Source organism: Varroa destructor, unplaced genomic scaffold (genome assembly GCF_002443255.2).
Source record: "Varroa destructor unplaced genomic scaffold, Vdes_3.0 BEIS01000004.1, whole genome shotgun sequence".
NCBI classification, from domain to species: domain Eukaryota; kingdom Metazoa; phylum Arthropoda; class Arachnida; order Mesostigmata; family Varroidae; genus Varroa; species Varroa destructor.
Window position 1 is genome coordinate 37406019 of NW_019211457.1, and position 16352 is coordinate 37422370.

The 16352-nt window shown below is 47.0% G+C and overlaps 1 protein-coding gene across 4 annotated transcripts in view; it reads left to right on the top strand.

The window, feature by feature from the left end:
- Positions 1-8155: 8155 nt before the first annotated feature.
- The window catches only part of LOC111250046 (uncharacterized), a 107978-nt gene continuing 99781 nt past the window's right edge, over positions 8156-16352 (top strand). Inside the window, exons 1-2 of one of the 4 annotated variants that reach the window (XM_086987493.1) lie at positions 8156-11817; positions 12710-14049. The gene's annotated coding sequence lies outside the window, so the exon portion shown is untranslated. Of the gene's footprint in view, positions 14050-16352 lie in introns of all 4 variants that reach the window. The other 3 variants (XM_086987492.1, XM_022804659.2, XM_086987495.1) reach the window with 3 other exon arrangements.

A 16352-nucleotide genomic window follows, 5' to 3' on the forward strand; every position in this document is an offset into this window, starting at 1 on the left:
TGATCCGATAGGAAACGTTAACGGCTAGTGGGGCTGTAGCGGGTATTTGGAGATGTCGAACTCTGAAAGTTTCCGGTAAGAAAGTGTGAAAAATTCTAATTTGAGCCCACATGATCAGCGAGCCCAATTCTCTGCTAATCGGCTCGTCCCTCAGAAGGTGAATTTTAGTCCCCCGGTTACCAGGGGTTGTAGCAGGAACTATTGAGGATTGAGTTTGTTGGCAACGGTGTTGGCGAAAGGCGCGCTGGCGGCGACAGATGGACAAAATGCTACACGCAAGTAACGATGTGACAATCGTTAAATTCGTTCTGCCGACGTAGAACGAAAGCTCTGTATTGAGCTCATAGCATCATTAGCAGCTTGAACTAGAAGTTGCTAATGGCAGAAGAGTGCCTGGACTTGGACGGTTTATCGTCTCCGGGAGGCAGCTCATTGCAGGTCAAGTATACAACCACCTCTCTCGGGTTATTACCTGTCTGTGGAACAGGTTGCGACCCATGTGGCTTTGCCGCTCCGTCGCGGCCGCCAGGGCCATTGCAGAACGACGCCGCCAACGTTCTGGCCGGATGGATGTATGCGTGCCTTTGTGTCGGTTTTTTCAGTGGCAACCTTTGCGTGCTATAGCAAAGTGTGTGGGGTTCGGGTAGCCGCCAGATGGAACGGACTGGGGCAAACTAAATCATAACTGAATCAGAATAGCTAGGTCACAAGTTTACATAGGGTCTACAGCCTCTACCTAAGTACGCCACCTGCCCCACCTAGTCGTACAAACTAATTCTGCCATCCTTATGCTAAATAACTTTCGTAGCTAGGCCTACAGGCGCAGTGTGAGCCAGGACCGCATAGATGATCAGGTTTACTCAATCGGCTTTGCTAAAACTGTGTATTGAACCCTATTAACAGTGAGTGATTAACTGGCTAGGGCTCACTCTGACTGAAGGTACTGCTGCACTGCTCTTGTATTATAGGATATAGTAAGCCAGCTTCCGTAAGAGCTATGGGTACAGTGCAAAACAGATGTATGATGTTACGCACTTCCAATATAATGTCAAAGCCATAAGCTGTGTCTGGAAGAGTATTATTTGTATAGAAAGCTAAAGGATAACAGGAAATAATGGGGTTCAGAACTCGCCTTCTGGGAACTGAGTGTTGCGCGGCCAAATTCAAGCGTATCCCCAATAAGTATTATGTGAAAAGAGATTCTCAAACAGCTACATGATGTATAACTAAATATTTATGTAAACTCCGAAAAAATTGCTTCTCCTTTTTAGGCGACCACCATAAATACAAAACGACGGCGGACGAATAAAGATAAACAGGATTGCCCCATCTGCATTCTGTTCCTTCTACACACTTCAATATTCATATATATGTGTGTGTGTGTGTGTGAAGAACTGCATAGGCGTGTTCTGTATTTTGTTTTTGAAAAAGAAAATTTATTATCGCCATATGCCTTTTGTCAATTTTTGCCTTCGTTCGATGTTTTGTCCGCTTATGTTCTACATTCTTCTGAAATTATGACATTATGATGATCTGCTGACATTTTGTTGCTGCTCATGACGGCGACCTTTGTCGTATTTGTTTCACTGTCGCTCCTTCCATTAAGTGAATTACCTGTGTTACTATGTTTATGTAGGGACAAGATTGAATACGTATTGCTAGACTCATTTTGAGTGTCTATTAGACAGAATATTGGAAACTTAGAGAGTATCTCTGCTCATCTGTCTAATGCAGGATATACCTGCAAGAGCAGCCGGGACAAAAAACGTTCCATACTTTATACTGATTCATGCATACGCGTTGGTCTTGTATGTGGTTATGACTTGCTGACAACCCAATACGTGTATTGTGGGTGTCGCTGGCCACGTCAATCCTCTACGGACACCTACAGTGTTGCTTAATGATGCATTACGTTCGGTTGTATCTCCGTGTTTGTGCACTGCAGATATGAATAATATAAACACATGAAACAATAATATGTCAAAGCACGCTCGGCCTTCGCCAGAAAATAATAGCGAATCGCGGATCGCCGATCCAGCGCTGATAGACGATCATCACAGTCTTCGCCAATGACACTTCCGTCATGATCGTTATCATCCAACGGCCACCCTTAACACGAATGAATCAATGAATATTTATGCGTACATACTGTTACACAAAATTTGTCGCTAGGCAAGGAACAGATGCAGTTGCAGCGGCGGCACTAACGGCGGACCAACTAGAACCAATATGTCAGCTCGTCTCGTGTTTTTTTACCGACAGCGTCATAGGTTATGTGTGAACATACACCCTTCCCTGTAGCTTATACGGAGTATCGTAAAATTCCCAATCAATTACTGAGAGATGGCCGAGCCTCAGTAAATAGAGCATTGTTTTCAAAGAGCATCAATATGAATATTACTTCTGTAAGCTGAAATTTATGATGAACTTAAAAAAATAAGTGAGAGTTGCTGCACAGACCAAAGAACTGGGGACGTGCACGCTTCGAAAGTTCACTCTATAAGTAATACGACCTATGTAGGTTGACTAAATTATACTACTAAATTACACCGATTACGCTTTATTTTCTCGTTTTAAAATGAAAGAGTTTAGAATTTCTCATTAGAGCCTAAGATTTTTGAAAAGGACATGCATACAACTAGAACTTTCCTCGTTCAGGGTAACCCAAACGCCAATCAGGCTGGCAGAATGCTGAAACAAACTTTAGCTGTGCAAGGTAATATTGTAAATTTCTTTGATTTAATCCAGGATCTTAGGGGAACCTAAGAAGTCGTCATTGAGTTTTTTTCAACACAAAGTGTGCTCAAAAAGTTAACCGTAACATACGGCAAAAACGAACGACACATGCTTTGAAATAAATCAGCTATTTTGGCAGTCCGGTCTACCGCATATTGTTTCGAGGAAATCAATATTACTGCGCGTGTTTATTTAAACGCGAGAGCTAAGGGGTCATTCGATTAGAATAGGAAGGCCATAGCGGGACCACTGCAACCACCTGACCTATCCAGTTTTTGTTTTGCTGACAAGAGCTAACAAAAAAAAACTCGTCTATAAAACTTCTTCTGACTTTTCTGACCGTACTGATAGAAAAGGACCGCTATTTTGACAATATGTTCAGAAACGAGTTGGTAACCGAGTGTATAAGCTTCCTCCTGGATCATGCCGACACACTCGATAACTTCGAAAATGCTGTGCTGTCACGAGTGGGGTTTGTCTTGGCATTTGAGTAGCGTCTAAGTGGAACCAAAGCAATCCTAAATTCTGGTCACTATTCTATATAGTTAACCTTTGTCTCAGCATTTTGCCAACCTCATTGGTGTTTGGAAGAACAAGAGACGTTTTAGTTGTATGCATGCACCTTCAGCTCTGAGGCCATAACGAAAAAATTCAAAGCTATCTCGTTTTAAAATAGGAAAATCAAGCGTAATATATTAAGCACGAACTTCTAGTATTATTTGTTTTTATCGACTTACTTAAGTCATCTCAACATGTGGTCATTTTTCAAAATTTGTAAGCACTTCCACCTTAAAGTTAAGTAATCCAATGTGATGAATTGAAACCTTCATTACATTACTTGCTGTCAACACTTATTATTTTTTTTTTTTACAATAGCTTGAGTTGTCGATTTGAATAGTACAATAAAGAGAGTAGATTTTTCTCTACACACAAAAACAAAAAAAAAACGTTGTCAATAAATGCAGTAGTCCTCGTATAATCGCCTCACTTGGCTAACTAATATCTGCTATATGTCTTTTTGTTGCTATGAATTGGCGGCAAAGTCAATGTTGGTGCCTTATCTAGTTTTACACTGCATTTACTGAGATAGTGAAGCCATCCTCCTCATAAGGAGTGCTGAGATAATCAGTGCAAGTGTAGCCACATGGTATTGTGCGAACTCAGATCAGATGAGACTACTAACGGTGGTTACTACGATATCTCTGTCTTTGAAAGCGCACTATTCGTTTGCGCGGTCGCCGAGCGCTGCAGGACTCACCTTCATCAGCAGAGTGACGTTTTTCGTTGTAGATTCTACCAATTGGTTTGAGCCGGATGTGTCGAATGTGTTTGTGTTGCAATCTACTAATAAACTGACTATCGTAGATGTACATGTGCACATGTACACATACAGCCACAGCCAGACGGACCTTGAGTAGACATTCACAGTCCTCCATAGAAAGTGCTACTAATCTCGCCTGGTGTACTCTTATGTCAATTCTTTCGCTGCACTGGCTGAGCGTGCGTTGTAGATCGTCCAAAATGATGAACTGACCTAGTCGGTTCTAGTAGTAAGAGGAACAACGTTACAGGGAGCTTAATAATATCATTGAAGCTTGCTATCTACATCTATCAACGCCTGATAAACTGCTAACGGCTATGTCTAATTTTTCTATACTAATTACCGGCGTTCGAATCAAATGGAAGCCATAACGAGGCATTCCTGAAGGAGTGTGAGCTCTACGAAAACAGAAAATTGTCTGAGAAACGTAACTACTATTATTATTCTACTAGAGCACAGCAGCTGTGCGTAAATATCTCTTGAAAAGATGTTGCTAACGGTAACATGTCTCTGTGCCGATTCAGAGGTTACCGTCGATTCATCATCGGTGAGCATCGATTCCCTGAAAATGATGACCTTCTACTATCCTGTTATCCTGTAGCAAAGGTGGGAAGCTTAATAGCTAAAATCTACATACATCTCTATATTATAGCGTGTTGCGGCGTAATGGCAGAGGCCCCCTGCAAGTAAAATACGTATACCAGGTTCCCATGGTAGCAATCACTACGTGTCTTATATAAGTATCCAGTTAACCCAATGACGGCATTCCTCACATGCGACACAAAACCTCAGACTAATTCTACGAGCACCCATTTCTAGCTGGTCCCGGTACAATGGGTGTTCGCCTGGAGTGGCCTGAACTCGTTGGTCCGGCTAGCGCTTCGCAGCACTAGTGTTGTAATATGTAGCCTAGCTAGCACTCGTCGAGCTAACAACAGCGATCTTTCGGCAAAGGCTTCTGTTGTCTATTTTTCCATCATCTAGTACACACATATGCACACATCTACATACGCAAGCCATAACTCGACAAGCAAACGAGGTATGTCGCGATAGTCAGCGACGCTGCTACGCCTAGAGACATACCACACGCGCTCGTCGCGCCTGAAGAAGCGAAACACATCATTGATCACTTGGGTCGTTTGAGACGACTAGGTGGCGTATAGCACGAATGTCGAATCGACACGTGCGCATGTACGGCCATACATAGGGTCTTGCCTCTAGTACTGGGTAGCACCAGGCCTGTACCGCTCCTTGCCGCCCAAGTCCCTCGAATATTTGAACACTCACATTGTACATTAGGTTCGCATTTCATAACTTTCACCATGGCACCACGCCGCAGGCAGAAACACCAACAAGCAGCATATCTGCAGCTACGGCAGCAGTGACGATAGCAGGTAGGGAAGCAACCTTCGATATATATGCGTGTGTATGTGCATATGTATTGTGACGCATCAGGCCGATATCTGTTCTGATTTTACCAGGTGTAATGATGCTCGATTTTTTTTAGTAGCAAGCGTGCTGCTGCAACAGCGGCGACAGTGAGCGCAACGCTTCAACAAAACCGAGCATCCAGCCTACGCCTTATGTATTTTACACAATTTGCTGTTGCACATTGTCTACGATAAAACAGAACGTACGCCTATCGTACGCGTACGACTCTCCAAAGCCGGCCGAACTGAGTGACCGAGCTATAGATTTACTGGATGTGATGCTTCTGATCAAGCGCCACCTAGTTTTATCGGCACCAGCATGCAGATATATATGTATAATGTCTGCATCTCTCATTTTCAATATTATATCCATATGGCCTCAATCGAGTGTGAGGTGATACATCCTTCTTGCTACATATTGCTTGATAGTTATTTTATAGCTATCTATAGGAACCTCTGAATTTATGCAAGACAAATCAGTACAAGCACGACGCCTCTTTATCTATCCGCAGAAAAAGAAAAATTATAACACTCGATGTTTACTTGGGTTACGACGTTAATGACAATCTGTGACAGAATTACAGATAATCGCTCATTACTCCAAAGATAGCGAGTTTAGTATAGGGAATATTTATTTAGAGAAACACGATGCAATATAAAACAATATAGCAGAGTAAGCGTTGGTTAAGACCTGTTGATTCGTAAGGAGGAGGAAGGGGGGCCGTATCGTAGCACGATTGTTCCCCACCCAAAGACGCACGCCTAATGCTATCTTAAATAATATTAAAGTGTTTATTTTAGTCTACCCAAAAGATATCATTGTCTCGTTCCACTCTGCCATACTTGAGCCGCATACATGAGGCATCTAATAGATGTGCTGTCATTATAACTTATTGACTAAATTTACCCAATTTTTTTTTTCATCCTTGGATCCTATTTTCTTTGTCAAGGGTGAATATGGCTTCCGCGAAAGAACAACGTTGCCAACTAGGATATTATTAATCATCATAAATAGGCATACGAAGCATGCTATGTATAAGTATTTTAAGTTCATGAAAGCAAAACAAAAGGGCCTAGCTTGCAACAGTGTTTACTTTGAGTGGGGACATTACGTGACGTTGTTCCCTATACAGACCGCAGTGAAGTGATTTGTGCCTTTTTTTGGCTACCGATTTCATATTATCCATGGTTATCTATTACATTTACATGGCTATTGTTAAGGCTTGTGTGAATGGGAATTCAGTGGTTCTGTCTCAACCACTAAATGTTTACCATATTTAAAATTTCGCTGGTACGGGGCAGGCTTAGGTGGTTCGCATGTACACACTCAATGGGCCCATTGGCGATTCGGCCATTTAACTAAATATCGCATTATGTTAGAGAGCTTGGAAGCAGGTCGCGTGAAGGCGGCCGCGGAACACTTCAAATTTAAGCTATACAAACTATAAACAGTTGATCAATCGCTGCTGTTTCACAACGTTCATTAATGACAAATTGACTAAAATCGTCAGGAAGTTTTTCTTTAAGAAATGTATAGTCATTCTAGATCTTCCTTGTTTACAGCTGCTTCATTCCTGCCTAAGACTTGCCAATAATAGCTATTATCGATATTTCGAGCACCATCTATTAGAGTTTATAAATAGGATGAAAAGATCACTTCGGCTTATAGCCGAACGTGTCAATAGCGATCGGTCTTTTTTTTTATTTCGTAAGTACGAATTGTTGTTTTTATTATCGTTGTAGCTTCAAGGTTTGTGCGGCAGTGGATAGATAGGGTCGCTGATCCGTTCAGAAGTTCGTATATATAAACGTGACGCTACTGGGGACGTGGAGCGATATTGCTGCATGCGAATTTTCGTTTGTACCTTCTACTGGAGTTTGTTAACGCTGGCCTAAGTCGTCAAGCATCGCTCTAGGGTGACTGTAGCCACACGAAAAGCCCTGCAGCATTTGGCAACATTTCCTTGTTTTGGCACAGTTAGGCAATATAATGGTCACACATTGCGTCCCCATGTGAACTGTTATTCTATTTATTATTCTAATTGCAATTCTAAACTCCGGATATGATCTTCTCGCTCCCAAGTTCTTCATTAGCGATTCGAGGTTCATTGTTATCTCGCATGATATCTCGCGGATTCACCAAAAGCGTTTGTTCTCGCCAAGCATGTAGTTCCTGCCCTTAACATACGAAGGCAAATGCTGTGTTGTTGTGTGACCGACGCACATTACGGAATTAACCGTTTTGAATGAGTTGTGTATTACTTGTGATTTGTCGGCGCTGCTCATTATCCGTGTGTGTGTGTGTGTGTGTGTGTGTGTGTGTTCGCTAAGCGGCGATGCATAGTTTCACGATTGTGTGTTGTCATTACCATGTACCTCCTTTCTATTTCCTCTGTGAAACATCGTCACAGCGTGCCATGGGACGCGTTCTGATGTTGTTGCTGGCCGTTCTAGTTGACGGTTATTTTTGATGACGCTGATGATCTCGTAGATGCTGCTGCTGCTGCTGCTGCTTCTAAATGGCAAGGAGATTGTGCACCAGCAGCGCTGAACCCGCCAGCAACCAACCCGTTTCCCAAGCATCAACGGCTTATTGACTGTGTGCTGCTGTCGGTAGCGGCGACTCTTTCCACGTCTTCCTTGACTAACACTGGTGGCGGCGGCGGCGGCGGCGGCGGCGGCGCCGCATCACGCGCGAGAGGGTGACGACGAGCGCGCGGCCTCTTGGCGTACCGCTGCGTCTGCTGTTGTTGATGTTTGTTGTTGTTTTTGCTGCTGCTGTAGATACACACGCACACGCCAGTTGCCACAGCAACGGCGGCGATGCTTAGGCCCCCTTGGGCTCTACTGCTTAGGGCTGCTTGTTCATTGCCAGCCTAGCGGCTGCTGTCTCGGTGGCTGATGGACTGTATTCGTGCTGCTGATGCTGCTGCTGTCGCCGCAGCCGCCAGCATCACCAGCTGTCGTCGTCTTCGCATCCACCACAATCGACACGATCACTGCCGACGACAGCCATCGCAACTGCGGCACCATTAGCAGCATCGCTGTGGTCGCGGCCAGTCGCACAACACTGCGCAGCGGAACACCAGAGCCACGACAGGACCGCATCACCTCTAGCTGCTGCGGCCACTCCGAAGATGAGAAGGACCACTTAAGACTACTTTTACCTCGAGTTGTCTCAGTATCTGCAGTGGCAGCGCTCGGTCCTGTTCCCACTGCTGCCGTTGGCGCAAGTGAATGCGACAGTTACGTCTATCTCCTATTAGGACTAGCGTTCCTAGCACTGCAACACTATCGAGCGCCGTTGACAACAACGAATCCCATCCGTCGTGGCGTCGGATGGAATGCCGCCCAACGTCGCATGACTGCAAGTAGGTGCAGGACAACGTTAGCCAACACTGTAGCCGTATTTCCTACCGGAAAGATCAAGGGAGACTATAGGCACGCGGCCGTGAGGAACGGCAACAACAACAACAACAACAAGCACATCGAAAGAGAACAGCCTCGAACGGCGATGCCATTGCGAGCTGAGTAGAGACTTAGGATCACTCCAAGTAGTGGAAATTGCACTAGGAATAGCCAACAGTCAACTACTGGAACGGCAACGCTGCTCGCCGTTCACCGTCTCAGCCGTTCTTTCTTTCTTTCTTTGTCTTAATATCACTAAAGGCAGAGAAGGAAAGACCAGCGATGAACAGCCAACGTTGGCCAGTAATCGCGACTAGAGTAACGAATCGGCGCCGCGGCAGCGACGCGAACGATAGCTGCTATTGACTGGCATCAGTGTATTAAAACGATGGTGGCCAGCCCCGACGGTTAGCGTTGAGCAACGAACGGTTGCAGCAGCAACGACGACGCCGACGGTGTAGCGAGTGCCAGCAGGAAGGCAAACGGAGCTGGAATAAAGCGGAACGACAATTGCCTCGGTAAGACGGCGGAATCGATCCGTCTGTTCTACTCAGCCGAACGATCGTTCCCACTACAGCAACGAGCGTCTATTCTAGTCAGAGGAGAAAGCGGGAAAAATGGAGCTAAGCTCCAAGTTCAAGCGTCAGAGTTGAGTTTATTGCACTTTTGTAGATTTACTGCTACATCAAACGAAAGAACAATGCCGCTATAGACAGTAGCAATAAAAAACAGTTGCTACCGGCACGAGTAGGATTCGAACGCGCGTAGTGAACCGTGCTGTCCGAGAAACGGACGCCAGAGAGCGACTGCCTTCCACAGAGATTATGCAAGCTAGGAAAAAAAACGATAGTGAAGATAGAGACGAGTGATAGTACATTGTCAGCAGTCGCAACAGAAACGTAGCCAGTAATAATAATAGTAGTAATTGAAGTAACTGCACCAACGAGGTCACAACGATCCAGACGAAGCAGTAGATAGCATCAGCAATAAACAAGGCTTCCTCAACGTTTACAACAATCATTTCCGCCACCGCAAAAACGACGGCCAACGCACTACATTAATAATGCAGTAGTGATAATATTTTGTGTGTTTCTAAAAATAGTTGGTTGAAAGCTATTGGCGACTGCCAATGTAGTGGATATATAAGCCAGTTTGCATCCTAACGCACCTCCATAAGCTGAACACTACCCACAAATTTATATGATTGCCTCCCGATCGCCATCTGCCACCATCATCATCATCGTCGTGGTCACAGCAATCCTCGCGGCTGCAGCTACGACTACATCTGGTGACGACGTCTGGAGGTAAAAACAGGTCAAACAACGTCTGACGCGCCGCTTTGCCGTGTGTTGGCGCTGCTATTTTGAACCAGTTAAGAAGAGCTTTTTGACTTGCTCTCGTCGCTCGCTCAGCGCAGTATCATCTGTCTGTTGATTCGTTCGTCCGTCCGTCCCTCGCGATAGAGCTGTCGCTATTGCCGCTGCAGCAAAACAGACGACGACGGGGGTGGAAGAGATCGATGAATGCTAGACGCTTGCAGGCGACTTGTGGACAACAAATGTACGGAGACACGGGTGTACTCACACATCGGATGCAGTAGATAGACAACAGACCCTCCAGGCCGTTGGTGAGGAGCAGCAAATAGCCAAAGAATGCTGCTGGTTGATACTCTTCATATTCGTTCATTGCTGCTGCTGCTGCTGCTGCTGCTGCGTTTTGTCAGCAGAAAGCAAGACAGTGTAGCCCGAGAATAGCAAACTCAACGGGGCGGCCAACGGTGCGTGGCACACACATACGCACGACGACGACGACGAACGCACACGGCCGCCTACAGCTAACTGCACTCTCACAACGATTCGTTGACGACGTTGAGCGAGCGAGCGAACGAACGAACGACTGACTGGCGGGCAGGCAGATAGGCCACCTAAGAGTGGCCGAGCTGCCACTGCCGCCAGCACCGTCGCCGTCCGCTAGAGGGTGAGTGACTTGTTGGATGGTCGCTGACACGAAGCGTCTCAGCATGGACTAATTAGCGAAGTTGTTCATACATCTCATTCGCAACTGGCTATTACCACGACTGAGTGTAACGAGCTCTATACGAACAGTGCCATCACCGCTGCCCGCTATTGACCATTGCTCAGAGGATCGCCATACACGACGCGTCTGCGACCATGATCAGGAGAGACGTTGCGCGGATGTTTCGAAACTAATGGCAGAGTAACTAGCTTCCCCCCAAAGCTTCCGTAGCCCCACTTTCGTTCTGTTCGCATCATCTTTCTCCGTTGATGCGCCATTACGAGTCGCTCGTCCCATGGTATCCAGCCGTCTCACCGAAGTCGCCTTCCTCCTTCCCGTTTTCTTCGTGCTGTTAGCAGCGACGGTACCGCCGTCCATGCAACATGACCGGTGTTGGGTCTTCAGGCAACGGTGCGATCTAGCTACGGTCCTGCGTAATCCTCCAACCTCACTGTGCACTTACTTCACATCGTACCTTGCTTGGCTTACTATCAGGCTCATATCATGAAACCAGTCCAAATGCATTCTAGATCGTGGGGTTAGAGCACCCGTTGTCGTTGCCTGAAATCCCAAATTCGACCGATTCGAATTCAACTAAAGCTCGAGAAAAAGTATCCCAACAGTGTGAATGGTTGTGACCGTGTGGATCCGGCCAGAGGAAACGAGTGCGCGAGTGAATCCTATGGCTAAGCGGTGTCACGCGTGTGCCGAAAGCAGCGCGTGAGTAACCGGCCAACAATCGGTAGGTCCACCGCCGAACAGGCTGACGGACGGACAGACAGACGAACCAACAAACTGTGTAAGCAGATGTCGCCGCATTGGCCGTTAACAACAAACAAGGAATCTCAAGCAAAAAAAGTGGCGATTGCTTGAAAGCTTAGTCCCCCGGATTACTGCGGTTGGAAGGTATTGTTCTCCGTCGATGCCTTTTTCCAAGTCACAAAAGACTGAGCCACTTTTTCATTCTATCATTATCGATATTATTACACTTAATATAGAAGGTAATGGGGCATCTGATTTCACTAAGCGACTAACAAAAGGTATGGCAAAGAAATACATATATGATAAGAAAAAGGGTCAGCAAACGCAAAGTGATTTTTTTTATGTTATGAATCCAGCGGTTGTTCTCGTCAGAGGCAGTCATTGACAAGATAAATGGATTTTCCTCACCTGTCATCGAATTGCCCCATGGAAACACGAAGAAAAACGGCACAGGGCGAAACTGGTACAGTCGAGGAACAAAGTGTGTTCATTTGAGTACACCGTGTGTGTGTGTATGTGTGCGTGCGTGCGTGCGAGTATATATGTGTTTTTGTGTGTGTATGCACGTGTAAAATGGAGAGAGGAGTCGGTACGCGGCGGTTACGGACCGCTCTTAAGTATCGGTTAGCTTGAATTGCTCACAAAATGTATGAACCCCCGTGATCTTCGAATTCGTTGAGAGTTTGTAACAGCTTATTGGCATAGCATCTGATTCAGTAAACGATTGTTACGTTACTGAAGTTACACTGGAACTTATACGATAGGCGTATCATTTGACGGTTTTAATGCAGTCGAGATCATCGAATTATTTCGAAAAGGTCTTTTGCGAAACTAAGTGACTGGCGGCGGTATTCGAGACAAGCATGTGAATGAATGAGTGTTACTGGATGAAACATTGTTGTTTTTAAAAGCTGGATTTGATCCACATTTGCTGGTACACATACGGGTCCATCTTTTCTTTTGTTTACCATCATCGTCGTCGTCGTCGTCGTCGTCATCACCATTATTTATCATCGTTTCTGATTCTCTTGAACAGGAGTCGGCAGTGAACGGTATTTTGTAACATCGATTTGTGCCCCCTGTGTATGTGCAAGACTCGTTCTATTCAACGCCAGTGGCGATTGGAAATTTCGAGCGACCCCAAATCATGCGATCAGTCGGACCGCATCAGCGAATACTGAACTATCTATCTTCAGATTTACGTCAATCAGATTGTTAGATGTAGATTGATCTGAATATAGAGGTCAAGTGAGAGGAACTGCGAAGGGGATCAGTAGCGACAGTCGTTCAAATTTACAAACTTATTCTATCGCAACAATCATTCGGGAAACAATTGTCAGACACAATGAGATTTACGGCAAACATTAGAGCTGCTGATGTAAGCCAAACATTTGAATACTAACAGTGTTATTGTGAACTAACTTGAGCTTGGTCACCTTTGTCGATTGATTCGAATCCACTACCTACGTGTCGGCAAACCTATTGCTACGTTTACAACAAGTGGGACATTTATGTGTCTGTGTCATCAGCGGAAACAAACGAAAAACACCGGGGTACTGCCTCCATCTGGCCGCGTTTGCTACATCCAACTGTGCCTGCATATACGTTCATCAGGATCGTGTCTGTACATGCGCACGACCGTTGACGTGATAGTTGATCCGCTGTGACGAATCATCTTACCTTCCGAGAATCAAATCGTTATCAATACTACTATAAAAGACACCGGCATTGTCATTATCCTTCGATCAACGAAGTTTCACCAGGCGGTCTAATAGCAGCAGCAGCAGCAGCAGCAGCAAAGGAGCCGGAGGTACGGAGGTGGACTGCCTTGACTTTCTAAGCTCATCGTTAGTATCGGTCGTGCGTGTTTTTGCTTGCTCGAGTTCCAATAGTCGGGGTTACTGCCTGCACCATTGTTGTTGCTCAAAGACTGCCGCCGTCTGCGTAGACGTCCGAGAGCAGAGCGCACCTGCACGAGAGTTTGACGCATACAACGACAACGACGACTTGCGGCCAGACGGTGGTCGCCTTGGCGCGACCCCCTTCGCTCAGCCGAAGTGGATCTCTTGGGCTGTGCTGGAGGGCGACGGGGGGACAATGCCAGTAGCAAGAATAACGCCGCTGCCAGCCGCGGCGGCACTGGGATCACCGCCGCCACTGCCACAGAGAAACGTCATGCGCCTGAGCGTAAACAGCAAAAGCAAAAACAACAACGACGAAGTGCTGCTGCCGCAAGCTGCACCGCACATCAATACAACACCTCCTCATCTGACGTCATTGCTTTCGCTGGTACCGCAGTGGGTCCCGTGTCCCCGAGGTATGCCACTGCTGTTGCGCCCTCCACGGCCAGTGTTTCTCCTGACATCGCTTCATACGGTGAGTCCAGAACGATTTTTTTTTAAAGGAAAACTGGTTGAGTTGTGTTGTGCAGGTTAGTAATTGTGCGGCCGACTAGTTGGATACAGAGGGAAAAGTTGAGGGAGAGACGCCGAGAATGGCGGTAGTAAAAAAGGTTTGTAGCATCGACACGCAATGACACGATAAACAGCGCCTGTTACGGCCGCTGCCACGGGGTGTAGGAGAAACGGCAGGAAGGGGAAAGCAGTCCTATACAGGTGCCGCTCTGTTCATTCTGTAGTGTTACCTCCATTGCGGCGATCAGTGCTGGGTGCGGCACTGTCGACGACGACGATGAGGAGGGGAAAAGGAAGTGGTGCAGTAACTCAGCTCGGCGCTGCACAGCGTGGAGTTCTGGCTTCCCTTGGTAAGGTTGAACAAAGAGTACAGCCGGTAAAAGAGTTTGAGAATTGTGGTGGCGAGACCGAGGGAAGTGGCTGGCGGGCTTCGTTTGCTTCTGGCCTCTGCATGGGGTGGTCGTAGATGCGGCGATGGCGGCATAAGCAACAACTGTACTGCTTGCAGTGTTAGTTAGTGTGTGGCTGAATATATGTCTAGAAAGCAGAATGGCGGCAGACTGAGACGGCTGGCAGGTATAGAGGAGCAAAGCGAAGCAGAACGCATCGCATGTTCGATGACGACGACGAAGGTTTTGAGGGTGAGGGAGATCCTTTCGGGGTTCGCAAGGCCTGTGAGAAGCTGTGGACAGGGAGTGGGTGGCCATGAGAAAGGGTAACAGGCAAAAGAAGGTCTGTTACGTTTTGGAAGGGCTTTCTCCTCTCGGAGGGCAAGGGGAGCGTGGGAGAGGTTAGTGGTGGACAACGGCGAGTTGATAGGGAAGACAAGACTTATGGGGCCTCGCGAGAAAATGACAGTCTGAGAAGGGAAAGGGCCCTCGGATCCAGGCGGATGGACAAGGCGCGCGGGAGCGCGAGAGGCCCGCCGCGATGGCTGATGGTGGGGACGGCGCGGGAATATTGGGGCTGATAGTGGCGGTACAAGGATAGACGACGCCATCTTGCTGTGGCGGTGCCGCTGTGGTTGTGCCAGCAAAAGAGCTCCCCGCTCGGTCGCTGTCCTGCCTAGCTGGTGGTGAGATTGGCTCCAGGCGCAGGCTAGACGGACGGACAGACGGGTGGACGGACGGACGGACGGACGGACGGACGAACGAACGAACAACCGAACAAGAGGCCGACGGTAGCGCGCGGACGTCAAACAGTCAGGCCCGAGAACGAGCCTGCTGCTGCTGCTGCTGCCTGTCTGCTCTCTTTGCGTCTGCGTGTATCTGTTTGTCTGTCGTCCGGTGGCTCGATCGACACTCAGCGGTAGTTAGTCGGTTCGTAGCCGGTTAGTTGGGGGCCTAACCGCTGTCATTATCATTTATCTATTTATCCATGTATCTGTTTCTGCTCGTTTTTCGGTTTCTGTACATCCGTTTTCTGTTTTACTTCTGCTGGTGGCAACCGGAGTTCGCTAATCTGTGCGCCTGTCTGACTGCCTGTCCGCTGTTTGTCCCCTCGCCTACAAGTGCTGCCCTGCTATATCTGCGTTACGAGGCCACTAGCGTACCACATTAGACGGCAGTGCTGCTGCTATATCACACTAAACTCGTAGAGATAGAAACAAGGGAGAGGGACAGAGGGAGAGCGGGAATGGAAAAGCCGAAAAGAGAACGAAAAATCTTAAGAAAAGCTAGCTCTGCTGTTCAACGTTGTCCAACGTATTTTCGTAGTGAGAAATGAGCCACCAGACGCTTACTCTAACGCTTCAAATTACTCCAGCTGGCAGCAGCAGCAGCTTCTACGACGATATTTGCGAGCGCGGCGAAGGTGGTGCGTGCGTGTGCCGATTGGCTGGATGCACCAAGCACAAGTGCTACTATCATCAATAGCGCTACTACGTTTACTATAACAACAGCTCGTATTGAATATACCGTAGCGGAAAGCATGCGTGAGCAACAAAACAAGCAGTGTGAACGAAGACCAGCATCGTCGTTGTAAAAATCGCAAATCATTGCAAAAGCAGCAGCAGCAGCAGCAGCAGCAATAACGACAACAACAGCATCAAAAGTATCGGAATCGCAAACGCAAACGACGACGGCGACGACGACGACGACGGCGACGGCGACGACGGTAGCGGTAGTGGTAACGGTTGCGACCAGCGTCAAGCAACGGAAAGACAAGTGTGTATGTGTGTCTATATGTGCGCACGACAAGGAGAAGTGGAAGTTTAAAGGTGTAAAATTGGAACAAGGTACTTGTTCAACAAGGTTGCTTGAATGC